The sequence below is a fragment of the Acipenser ruthenus genome, chromosome 1 (assembly GCF_902713425.1).
Source record: "Acipenser ruthenus chromosome 1, fAciRut3.2 maternal haplotype, whole genome shotgun sequence".
NCBI lineage: Eukaryota > Metazoa > Chordata > Actinopteri > Acipenseriformes > Acipenseridae > Acipenser > Acipenser ruthenus.
In genome coordinates, this window is record NC_081189.1 from 58479077 (window position 1) to 58491664 (window position 12588).

General features: G+C 36.7%; 1 protein-coding gene across 13 annotated transcripts in view; it reads right to left on the reverse strand.

The window, feature by feature from the left end:
* The window catches only part of fryl (furry homolog, like), a 202741-nt gene that overhangs the window by 107925 nt on the left and 82228 nt on the right, over positions 1 to 12588 (reverse strand). The window lies entirely within an intron of this gene.

Genomic DNA, 12588 nt, shown 5'->3' on the forward strand with positions numbered 1-12588 from the left:
TATACGTGCTGGCTTTCAACCAGCACGATACTTGTTTATCTGTTCGTCCACTGTTTGTTTTAAAAAAAATAAAAAATAAAAAAACATAAAAAAACACCACTACAGAAAACTACAAAAAAACCCTCATGAGCTCATGTAAGCCAGACATTATTTTCAAATGTTACTACCCTTAGTGTGCGTGGTGAAATGGAGACGTCTGCTTTTGTTTACAGTAGGTATTAAAAAAAGACAATTGTAATCAGGCTTAAAACATTTCTGTGACGTCACCATTTGATATTTTGATTGATTAATTAATTAAGTGGCTGTGTGACTTTGGCAGATACAAAGTTGATTAACGAATCCACAGTTTGTGCTACGAATCCAAAGAAAGCCATTGATTCATCAACGAAACCAGTCAGAACAATTCAACAGAAAAGTGAAAACCATTTGATTACGCATCAATCACTGTATTACACATAACACTTAGAAAAGGGCTTGCAATTTCAGTTTAGCATTTCATATTGTTAAAGAAAAGTAATATAATTAAACATTAACAAATGTAAAAAAAAAAAAACTTACAAATTCACTTCCATATAAACATCCACCTTTATTTTTATTTCACATATCTTCTGGGCACATTCAGGAACAACAACAATGTCATCATCACTTGGTAAATCTCCATCAGTTACACAGGCACTTTTGTATTTCCTTTATTTAAACATTGTTCAAACACGCTTACAGCACACTTGCATTTTGCCTGGAGTACTTCTCGAAAACCGCTGGCATTGATATTTAGGTCTTAATCTTTTTTAGGTTTGGCAAAACGATCAATAACTTGGGACTTCCAGTTGCTGGTTCACATTCCTTTGTTATTCACATTTTTATTTTTCTAATGCCACTTTCACGGTTTGCATCTAAAACATAGTCCTCACTTCTATCCTCACTTACAACAGACAATTGTGTCTGTGTAAGTGGGATTTCAAACTCAAACTCAGAGGAACTCATGACAACATTCCCACAATGTGAGAGACAAACATTAACTGTTTGAAGGGTAACAAAAGAGCAAAAAACAAATCCAATTACCAAAGTAACAAATCAATTGAAATCTCATTATCAAACAAGTATTATTTAGAAATGTTTCAAGTGGCATAAACAACTCAGTGTTGGAAATCGGTAAGAAAATAATCCACAGTGAATTATTTTTACAGATTTCACTTATTGAGTCGAGTGCCTGCAACCAACTAAGATGTGACAATATCGAGCACAACCCAAGCCCTCAAGTGCCTTATTGCTTTTATAAAACAGATTTATAAACGTTTTATAAAAAAGACAGGAGAAATCTGTATAGTTTCTAAAGATTTATTAACATTTTAAGGTATAACCTTCCACAACAGAAAATAATATTCAAGTTAAACATTTTCTTTTTTTTTTTTTTGTTTCAGTAACAGCATTTTTTTTTTTTTTTTAATAACTGACTTTAAATAACTATCAAAAAAACCTTGCTTGTGAGGTGCCTGCCTTCCTACATATTCAACGTAACATTGTTGCTAGGTAATTCACTCCCATATAATATATATTTTTTTATTTTTTAGAAAAAGCCAGTCATTTAATCACTTAAGAGCCCAATGTGTTTGTTTTGTGGTATTAGCACGTCAATGTTACATTTTTGTACGTGTAAGGAGAGTGATTGCACGGTAGTAAGGGAGAAGAGAGACAGTGAAGAAAGGCGAGAGTCGGGTGGTTAAGACATCGCGTGTAGTAATGTAAATACTGCCGAAAAATATAAAAAATATCCACATTTAAAAACGATGGCTGATACCAACTAAAAGGAGGAAAATAAAACTGAATAGCTGACAACTGGATCCGACCGAAGTTACAGAAAACGACTGGTATGTACTACAAATAAAATACCAAAACAGTGTCTTGTTTAAAATAGCAAACTGGTTTGTAGTGCAAATTAGTATAAAACTGGAAGACATGACAAAACACCTTGATGTCTCAGTATGTTCAATGACAGCAGGTATTTTGACAGGTATTTTCTTTGATTTTGGTGGCGCAGTGATACGTGGTTAGCACAGGTGCACTGATTTGCCTTTGTTCCTAATCTTGATATTGTGCTGGATATTATAACGGCTTGGAACACTGATGGACCAATCAGCATGCAGCATTCTAACAATCCGTTTTATAATTAGATCTGAGTAACCAACATTGACAGTGAGATCCTGTGCATGCCATGTCAGTCTCATAGTAAACACAATTTAGTCAAGGACTAAGAATGAAGACAATTGTTTTCCAATAGTATAGTTCCTGCTGCACATACTATAGGCCTACTTCTTTTCAATTAGCTGCCTTCAGATTACTATAGTGCACAACTAAAAGTAACGTTTGTGTTATTTATGAGTTATTTACCTTGCTTGTTATATCTTGTCACTTACAAAATGCTTAACTTCATGCTCTTTGGAGTTTAATGTGAACAATATTAAGAATTTATTATTATTATTATTATTATTATTATTATTATTATTATTATTATTATTATTATTATTATTATTATTACATATGATTAACAAACAACAACAACAACAGATATAAAAGATTAAAATGAAATGAACTAAAAATGTGCAGGTGTGGGTGTGTAGTCTACATGACCAAGCCAGCCTAAGGGTGATTCTCCTTGATCCTCCCTATCTAGTGTCAACACCCATGATAATTTGTTTTTTTTTAATAATACTGTTCCTTCTACAGAAAATCATACAATTATGATTATGTGAAGTAGAATTCAATGCAGATACACTGCATGGCAATAGGGATACAGCACGCTCTAGGGTCTTCCAATTCCAAAACAGGATAGGAATTGGATTTACCTGACAGTAGCAGCAAGGTGCCCCAAGCTCCTCTTGATAATTGAAATATTACCATGTTTCCAACTCTGCATGTCTCTGCTCTTCAGCATTCTTTCAGCTCCATAACCGACAATCACAAAAAAGCCTATTGCATTTATGTTTTACACGGATGGAGTTACACATTAGCAACAGTAGTTTAAGTAGACCAGTGTGTAGTATGGACAACAGACTACAGTATACGATACTAGCCTATATTATTATTATTATTATTATTATGTATTTCTTAGCAGACGCCCTTATCCAGGGCAACTTACAATCAAACAAAAAATACATTTCAAGAATCACAGTACAAGTATTAATACAATTAAGAGCAAGATAAAATACAATGACTTCAGTTCTAGTAAGTATATGACAAAATACGAATCAATATCAGAGCAGTATATAACAAAATATGAATCAATATCGGAGCAGATAACAGTGTCAGTGATAGTTACATCAGGATACGATTACATTTTAATTCGATCAGAAAAAAAAACGATTTATTCGTCCTTATTATAAGCACACAGCTTGATCTCTGTGTTCGCGTTTACTGTGGAGTCAAAAAACTAAACTTCAGCCCTGACTAAAAAAAATAAATAAATGACCACACGTCAAATACACTCATGGTCACTGGTGGACTGAATAGAATCGTCGAGGCAGGAAATCGAACCTCGCAGCTAACATGTGTGAAAATGTCCCTTTCCATTTTAAGTGTTGTCTTGTTCCCTTCAAAAAGGAGAGATTCTGAAACTATACTTGGCTTATTCTAGACCAGGGGTCTCCAACCCTGGTCCTGGAGAGCTACTGTGGCTGCTGGTTTTCATTTCAACCAATCTCTCAGTTACTTAATTGAACCAATTAATGATGTAAAGACACATAAAACCTGCTGGATAGGGTTCTCCAGGACCAAGGTTGGAGACCCCTGTTCTAGACACAGTATACTGTACTGTGAATTAAGCTGTGATAGAGTATACTTTATGTACAGGACATTACTGTATGCATCAGATTTAGGGAATTAAAGGCATTTGTCCCTACATACATACACACATACATACATACATACATACATACATACATACATACATACACACATACATACAATAACAGACAGCTTCATAATACTGTATTGACAGATTTCCATAAATATCAATAATTTGTACTAAACAAAATGTATATTAAAGTATAATTGGGGCTTCTGATTTTCAGGTTTAACCCATAAAAACGGATAAAACACCCCCACAAAAAAAGTAAAATTGGTGTATAGCCAATAAACACAGAAAACATGGGAAAAACTGTGGAAATGGTTACTCAATTCATGCTGACCACCCCCTTCTCATTTAAAAAAAAACAAAAAAAAACACGTACACTACTATATATATCCCTCCTTTCTGACATCTATCACTGATTCGTTCTGAATACTTTACACCCATCCCAACTACTGGGTAGCAGCACATTCCTACATTTCTACTGGAGACTCCGCTTGCAAGATTTAAGAGAAGATTACAATTAGGAATGGAGGCTTGTTCACGGCCTTTAAAGCTGTATTACAGTGAAGATACGGAGGATTTAAAACAGAATTGCAAACTGTGTCAAAATGTAATAAAATGCCTACACGCAAATACCCCAGAAGAATGTGCCGGTGACCATAAGGATTACGATGTGGAAGACAGCAAAGGAAAGAAGGTACAACTTAAGTGTGCAAGTACTGTTGAGTTACTACTATATTTTGACTGAAAAAAAAAAAAACAAGCATTTTGGAAAGTAACTGGAAACAATAATTTCATACAGTATATAAAAAGCGAAAGCCCCGGGGAAAAAAATGGTTTACATAAAACTCAAATATACAGTAGCTAAAAATAAGCACAGAAAAATGAAATTAATAAAAACAGAAAAACAGAAGCCCTAAGTATAAATGCAAATTATAAAATGTCATGGACAAACTACACATCCTGATTGATTGTTAGTGATCACATGTCCAAACTTTTTTTGCCTCACCACATTCTTAAAGCTGTAATTAATCAATTGCATACATCAAAGTGCGTTTGGGTTAACAGCTTTTAAAAGAGAATTTCGCCACCATTACAGGTCACTTAAATATTGATCTTTTTCATAATTAGTCGAACACTGTCAATAGAGAATGCAGTCGATCAGCAGCTCAGAACAAAAAAGAACTAGGCTAGGTTCTGATTTAAGTCAGTTTAAGTACTAAAGCAAATAAATGTACAGTAATTGCAGAAATCAGTGTATATTAAAATGCCGTTACTTTTGTATCGACTATAAGTAACGCCCAGCAAGCAAGCCAGACAGCCCGCCTGCCTGCCTCCCTGCCTCCCCAGAGTCCAGCTGATGCACCAAGAGCCAGGAAGGCTGGAGATAAAAATAAACGAAGGTTTGGCCTTTACAATGTAAAGGTGTAGTGTCATTATTGTAAGGAAATAGTCATTTCAAAACATCAAATTCACTTACCAATATGTATAAAACAGGTAGGTAAGCAGTTTTATTCTTACTTTTTATAGTTGTAGTTATATAAAAAATATAATTAAACAATATATTCAAGGTGTAGTATAAAAAAATAAGTAAAAAACATTTGCATACAAAAATAAATGAACAATGAATTCAGCAGAGACATTCTTTAAGCCAATTTGTAGTCTCTACAGCCAAAATATAGGGACTATTTTGCACCAGTTGAAGGATACATTCAACAAAAAATAATAAAAAGTATAAAATTAAAATAAAGTCATAAATGCAATAACACCCTCCAAAATGTGCATGCAGTTGTTTTAAAAGTACCTCGTGCCTCACAATGCAACCACTACTACACACCCTGTATTAGTTGCATGGGCCATCCAAAAGTAAAAGTCAGATTCTCTACAGTAAAAGTAATCTATTTAAGAACATAAAGCTGAGCCCACACCTACCATTTATATCTAGCAATAAAGCAACTGTCCTTTGATACAGGAGCACCTGTCTCCAATTTCTTTGTGATAATTTTCTTGGGTATTTTAACAAAACATCAAATAAAACTTCTGCAGCTTGAACCAAAAGAAAAGAATTACGATTAAATGATGATGATTAAATTAGTAACAACATTACTACCTGCAAACAATGTTTTAAAAAGTTACGCTCCATTGCAAATGCAATAAAAAACAAAAACCACCTTAAGTCTAATTCCCTGAACACAATCCACGTTGATGATACCCAATTCCTGTTTGTTTGTTTTGGGTTAATGATCTTGTATTGTGTTCCAGTATGTGGGTCGTTTGGAGCGGGTGACCCCTGTGCTGCTATAGGAAGCGTCTGCTACTCATTATTTTGCTGGTTGCTAGGGGCACGGAAAGCTGTTTGGTCAGTTGAGGAGACTAATAAAACATGTAATAATTTGTTTTTCAGCAGGCTGTGGGATGAAACAGCATACTGTAGGTGAATAGTGAGAAAAAACCTAAGCCCCTTTCACACTTACAATTCCCGGGTCCGGACCCAGGTTCTGGCTACCTGGGGTCACAATTCTGTGTAGTGTGAAACCACGTACCTGGGTAGTACCCGGGTCCCAGCGACCCACCTCAGGCTGTGGGCTGACACGCTATGAACCGGGTCGAGTAAGACAAAATGCATGATGGCCGTTCGTAAGCCGACGAAATAACAAACAGCCACGCCTGCGTGAAGGTTTCACTTCTGCAAGGAACTTTTTTTGTTTATTCTGTTTAGCCATATTTTTGTTGCTCGAGACAGACCATGAGCCAGATTTCAGCAGGGATGAAGAAACATTTGATCTAAACAACATTTGGTTCCGACAGTTCAGTCCAGAGAAGCTTGGATGGAAGCGTCTGTAACAAGCTGCTTCCGGGGCATTGATACGCATATTGTTTACTTGCGTCTGTCACCCAGGTCAACCCTGCTTTATCAAAAGCAGTGTGAAATCGTGTAGCCGACCCAGGTAAGTTCCAACCTGGTTATAGCATGCCAGTGTGAAAGGGGCTCTACATGTTCACAACCAGAACCAGGGCTTGTTTGTTTGCACTATCCAAGCAGCAAAATGTACATTATACAAGGAAAGGCCAGTTCAAAAGTAAATTTACAGTACATTTCTGAGCTACATGACTGTATCTTTCCAACCACGTTACAGCAAGATCATAAGATGGATGAGGTTATATTTACTGCATCATATATCAATGGTGAATGACCATTAATAATGCCTGCCGCTCCCAGGACAGCCCAACTCAGATGACACATTTCCACTAGGATGCTGTTTGTACTTGTGGGGCACAGGGTAGCAAAGTGACCTGTCTAATGACCACACTGAGCTGGAATTCAAAACCTGCATCTCCTGCTTTTTCAGCCCCACTATAGTTCATTGCCCCAGCAATACGACATTTTAAAAGTATTAATGTTTTTTTTGTTTCTGTTTTTTTTTCTTGAAAAATCGGCCATACTGTATGAATCAAGCTATGAATGAGCTATGGACAGGTTACAAATGGAAAAACTGAGCAATTACAGTAGCCCCTGGACTATTTAAAAATATATAGTCTGGTCTTTCTTGCTAAAACTTGTATAAAAGGGCAGCAGTGTGGAGTAGTGGTTAGAGCTCTGGACTCTTGACTGGAGGGTCGTGGGTTCAATCCCAGGTGGGGGACATTGCTGCTGTACTCTTGAGCAAGGTACTTTACCTAGATTGCGCCAGTAAAAACCCAACTGTATAAATGGGTAATTGTATGTAAAAAATAATGTGATATCTGTATAATGTGAAATAATGTATAATGTGAACTAATGTGATATCTTGTAACAATTGTAAGTCGCCCTGGATAAGGGCGTCTGCTAAGAAATAAATAAATAGAAGTATACTAAAAGCCCTTCTTGTTCCACACTACACTAGTACAAACTAGATTTACAGTAAAGCAAGCGATTCCTAAATGCTACCCTCCATCATCACAATACCTAGCTTTTTAAAATAAAATGCAGCGCAGCAACATTTATCCAGAGTGGTCAGAACTCCCTGACTCGCTTTGCATGTTTCTGCTGTTGTTGACTCTGCCCCTAGAACACTCCCCCTTTGTTTACCGCGTTACACAAGATAATGTCACATTGCCAGCTTTCTTTGGCCAATTGCAGAGTACCTCCCTCTCCCTCTCCCTAAACTCTTCACTTTTCACTGAGTGAGAATATTTGTATATTTCCACTGAACAGAAAAAAAAAATGCAAAGCATCCTGTCCCCTTCTACGACATGACAGAAAAGCCAGTAGGAGCCCAAATGTATGTTACTTAGGGTTAGCTAAATGCATGCTTGTCCCATCTCTTAATTCTTTATACTGTATGTGCATCCCTTCACCTAGTAGCAATCTATCAAAACTGCACTTGTACTGTAGCTAACTTCACTTTCTTTCTAGGCTGGTTATTTAAATAAATACTTTAGGAAAAGGAAATTCAAACTATATTCTTAAAAACTGAGAGGGTAGGGATGATGGACATACACACAAGACAGCTAAAACAAAGTGCCTGGCTACAGTAAACCGAACTAACTCATACCTCATTTACACTAGCCACTTTTATGCTGACTTTGGTCTTTTTGGTTTTTTTTTTGTAGTGTAAACGCAGCAGTCCCAGGTCCAGTCGTCCTAGAAGTGGCCTGCTCCAGAGGAGGCTCTGCAACGGCTTTGGTCTGTTTTTTGCTCTACTTTGAACACAGCGGTCCCTGAGGCGGCTCACGTTTGCCACATACACTCGTGGGCAATGCCCACATTGTCAGCATCAAACAGGCACAGACAACAGCAACAGGAAGTTGGGATTGTTACTCTGACATAACAACCAAAAAACATCTTTGACAAGAACGCTGAGAGAGACAGAGGCAGAAGATTCCAAAATATAAAACATACTTTTATATTTGTGCTATAATGTGAAAAGGTACATGGTACACATACACAGTGTTTTAATGCCTTTGTTGTCGCTGTACAAATTGAGGAAGGCCCATTAATAAAGCCCAATGAACTCCTTGTGTACCTAAGTATCTATTGTAGAAGAGCAGGCAGCAACCCTGGTTTACTGACCAATTAACAGCGAGATTCACACCCCCACAGCCTCTTTGTTAACCAATGGACTCCACACAGACAAACCTGATACGAATACCTCCAAATAAACAAGCAACTAAGCAAGGAAAACAAACAAGCCACAACAAGACTCCAAAGATGTATTCCTTGGTGGAGTCCTCACCTTTCAAAGTCTTTTCTGCTGATGAAAGCCTCATTAAGGAGTACAACAGGACTGTATTACTGTGTGTGGACTTTGATCCTTGTATTAGACTAACTTAATCCTTTAACCAAATGTATGCCCAAAGTAATGAGTACTGAGGAAATATTATAAAAGCTGAAGAAACACGGTTGCTTGAAACAAAGAATCTCCCTCTTGCATACTACAGTATTGTACTGTACTTTATTTTAAGTGTATTTGTTAAAGAATAATAAAGAGTACTCCCCTCTCAATATGCTTTATCCTCTGTATGTCAAGGCACATTGCAACTTACCGTACTTCAGGCACTGTGTAATGCTGGAACACAATGCGCAGGAGTGCTCGGTATGTTAACTTCTTTTTCATAGGGAATTAGAGCAATAAAAACAGAGACAGAAAGCCAGAACGTTTGCTGTAATACTTTAAATCTACAGATAGTAGATATAACATATTCCCCTATATATTCAATAGGAGTTTCGTAAATACATTGAAAAACATGAATTATTTTTTTCAAAAAAAGATTAATATACTGTAGTGTGATAGACAAATTGCATGTTACTGGAAAAAAAAAAAAAAAAAACCCTGCAGTGTCAAATGTAAAAGGTACTGTATCAGAATACAAAATAACAAAACAAACATGTTACAGACTGGGTAAAGTGGACTTGTATGCTCAGTGTGTACATCCATCATAAAAGAAACATCTGCAAAAGATACCGTATACAGTAGCAGATAAAATAGTAAATGGTAAATTTGCACAAATCATATTAGCTAAAGTTTGGGCTCCCGTACTAGACTAAAATAATAGTTAGCCACGTGAACAATGCATGGTCTAAATCTTTGCTGCACATTGCTAATGAAGTGAACCATTAATATGTCATGCTTTTGATTTTTGTTAGCATATGAAATGAAGTCATTGGCTCAAAAATAATAAAAAACAACTGTTTAGCTAATGTACTGATATTTGGTACAGGCCTAATTGCTTCCAGATCAAAGTATGAAACAGCTTAATTATTGATTTATTTATCAGTAAACTTGTGGCACAGCTGAGCAATCAAGAACCAGTAACAGCATAATGTGCTTTTGGGCAACTTGGGCTGACATTATATTTGAAATAGAAAAAAAAGACAATCTGTATTTTAGGAGTGGCGATTCCAACAAACTATTTATATATTACGTCTGACCTAGGGAACACACTATTAAAATACCTTCATCAGGATGAATCCCAACAAGACAAAGATTAACTACAGTAGTGTTCCCACACATCCTCAGCAGCTGTTCCAGCAGAATGCAGCTCACTGGGTGAACCGTTTTATTGCAGGGGTCTGATTGAAACTGCATGCTCAGTGGCCCATGACAGACATCAGTTTATTGGGGTCATCAAAAAAGATGAATTAGTATGTTTTATTAACATACAGTATAACTGGATTGATGAAAGTCAATGTTTAGAACAATTAATTTTAAGAGCTGGCCTTTATAAACAAAATGAATCAGTTTAAAGCAGACCTATTCTTTTATAAAAGTAAACTCGTGTTTCATTTGTGGACTCCACTACCACATTAGAACTACAGTACTATACCTTGCTTGCTGTCTCTTCAACTCAAATACAACTACGCAAAAGATTTTACCTACCACTACTGGTAGCATAAGTTTGTCTTGCTACAAATTGCAAACACTATGTGGAAATTGCTACAGTAGCTGCCACTCCAGAATTCTTCTGCTTAAAGAGTCCAGTGGCACACAGAAGTTAGATTGGTATTAAACTATCTTGCAGATGTATGATTGTAGATTGAGGTGTATTAACTGTGTTTACAGGGCAGTTGTGTTTTACTTTGTCCCTCAGTTAGTGTTCTGGGTATTGATGGCTTCATTAAAGATGAGCTGTAGTAAAAAAGAATCAATTCAGTGATGTAGAACCATTTATGAGCTTGGTACATGCCATGAACTCTTGAAACCATGAAATGAACCAACAGGGGAGTTGTCACAGGAGTGCAGTTTTCAAAAAGGTTAACCATGAACTACAGTGTTTTTATAAAATACTATAAGCTTCCTACTGTACACCATGGACCAAAAATGCAGATGCATTTATACTTTGTAGAACAGATGAAAGAAAAGACTCAGGCCAAAGAGGTACTGTAGACCTAATTACAGTACAAAGACCTCTCTTCAGTACTGCACAGTAGGTCCTCTTTTTATGATTCTTGCTTGAGTATATTGACAAAATCTAGGACGGTATTCCTAATGCCCATGCCATTATTGTGAGATCAAATAAATAATGCCGTCATTTGATTCTTAATCTTTATATTATTGGCCCTTACACACTGAAACCAGATTAATGTCAAAAAATTCACTGTGCTGTCTGGGCATAAAAAATAATTTGCACCACCTTAAATTGTTTGATGTAAATTATTATGCTGACATACTGTATAGTACATATTTCTGTGGTTTAGATAATAAAATGGTTTAGCACTACATGAATATTTATAAGGAGGCAATAACTCCGACACTGAAACAATTCATCCTCCGATTGTGCCACACAATTTCCAGCAACAGACAGTGTGTCCTGCATTTAAAATGATTCATTGTAACATAAAAACAGATTACTGTAAGCAATAAAACGTAGTCAAAGCAATCCGTGCATAGGGTTACCCTGGATGTTTGCAGATTAAAACACAGATACAGTAATCTTCTGCTGCATTCAGTTAGCTATTTAGTTATGTGTGCTTGTAGTACTGCAGTACAGCTCTCAGCAAGCTGGATGCTTGGCTGAGGCACTAACAAAAAAGTTAAATGCAGGGATTAGTAGCATGAATCAAAGACGTGTATGTTTTCACAAGGTATTTATTTTAACAATCTTCTGCTTTCAACTGTTGTCAGCTCAGGGAATTCCAGGATTGGCATTAATTAGCAATTAGTCAGGTTTTAAAATGGAAGACCATCTGTTTACAAAATTCAAAACTTTGCACAAATGTGGGCATTTGGAACACGCTTGTGATTGTGACAGGATGAAGGGGTATAAAAGGGGCAAATTTTGGTCTCCCGACAGATAGGGATGCTAACGAGACTAATCTCCGTACCCTTATCTAGATGGAGCTAACACTAGGTCTAGAGGTCAGGTTGCAGCGGCCATCTTGATAAGGGCAGCTCACAGGTGCTCTGGGTTTTCTTCTTATCAAGTCTGTGGTTAAGCGATTTGTTAATGAAGAACTCACTGATGGGGTGGAGCCTGGAGTATATAGTGAGCTGTGATAGCTCTATAGTTCGAGTGGGGAACAAAAGGTGAAGGATGAGAGCCACCCTGCGACTTTGCCTACGACAGGAAGCGGACAAGCATCCGTGGGTATGGAGACACTGTTGGACTTACCAAGGGGAAGATTAAAGTGCTCAGCAGTCGGCTCATGTAGAACAATTATCTTTTGTTTTATGTTTTCACCTTTTCGGTTTTGTTAAACCTCACACTCCACAAAGAGAGAAAAACCTGTAAATAAATAAACCGTCTACAGGAGAAGGGAA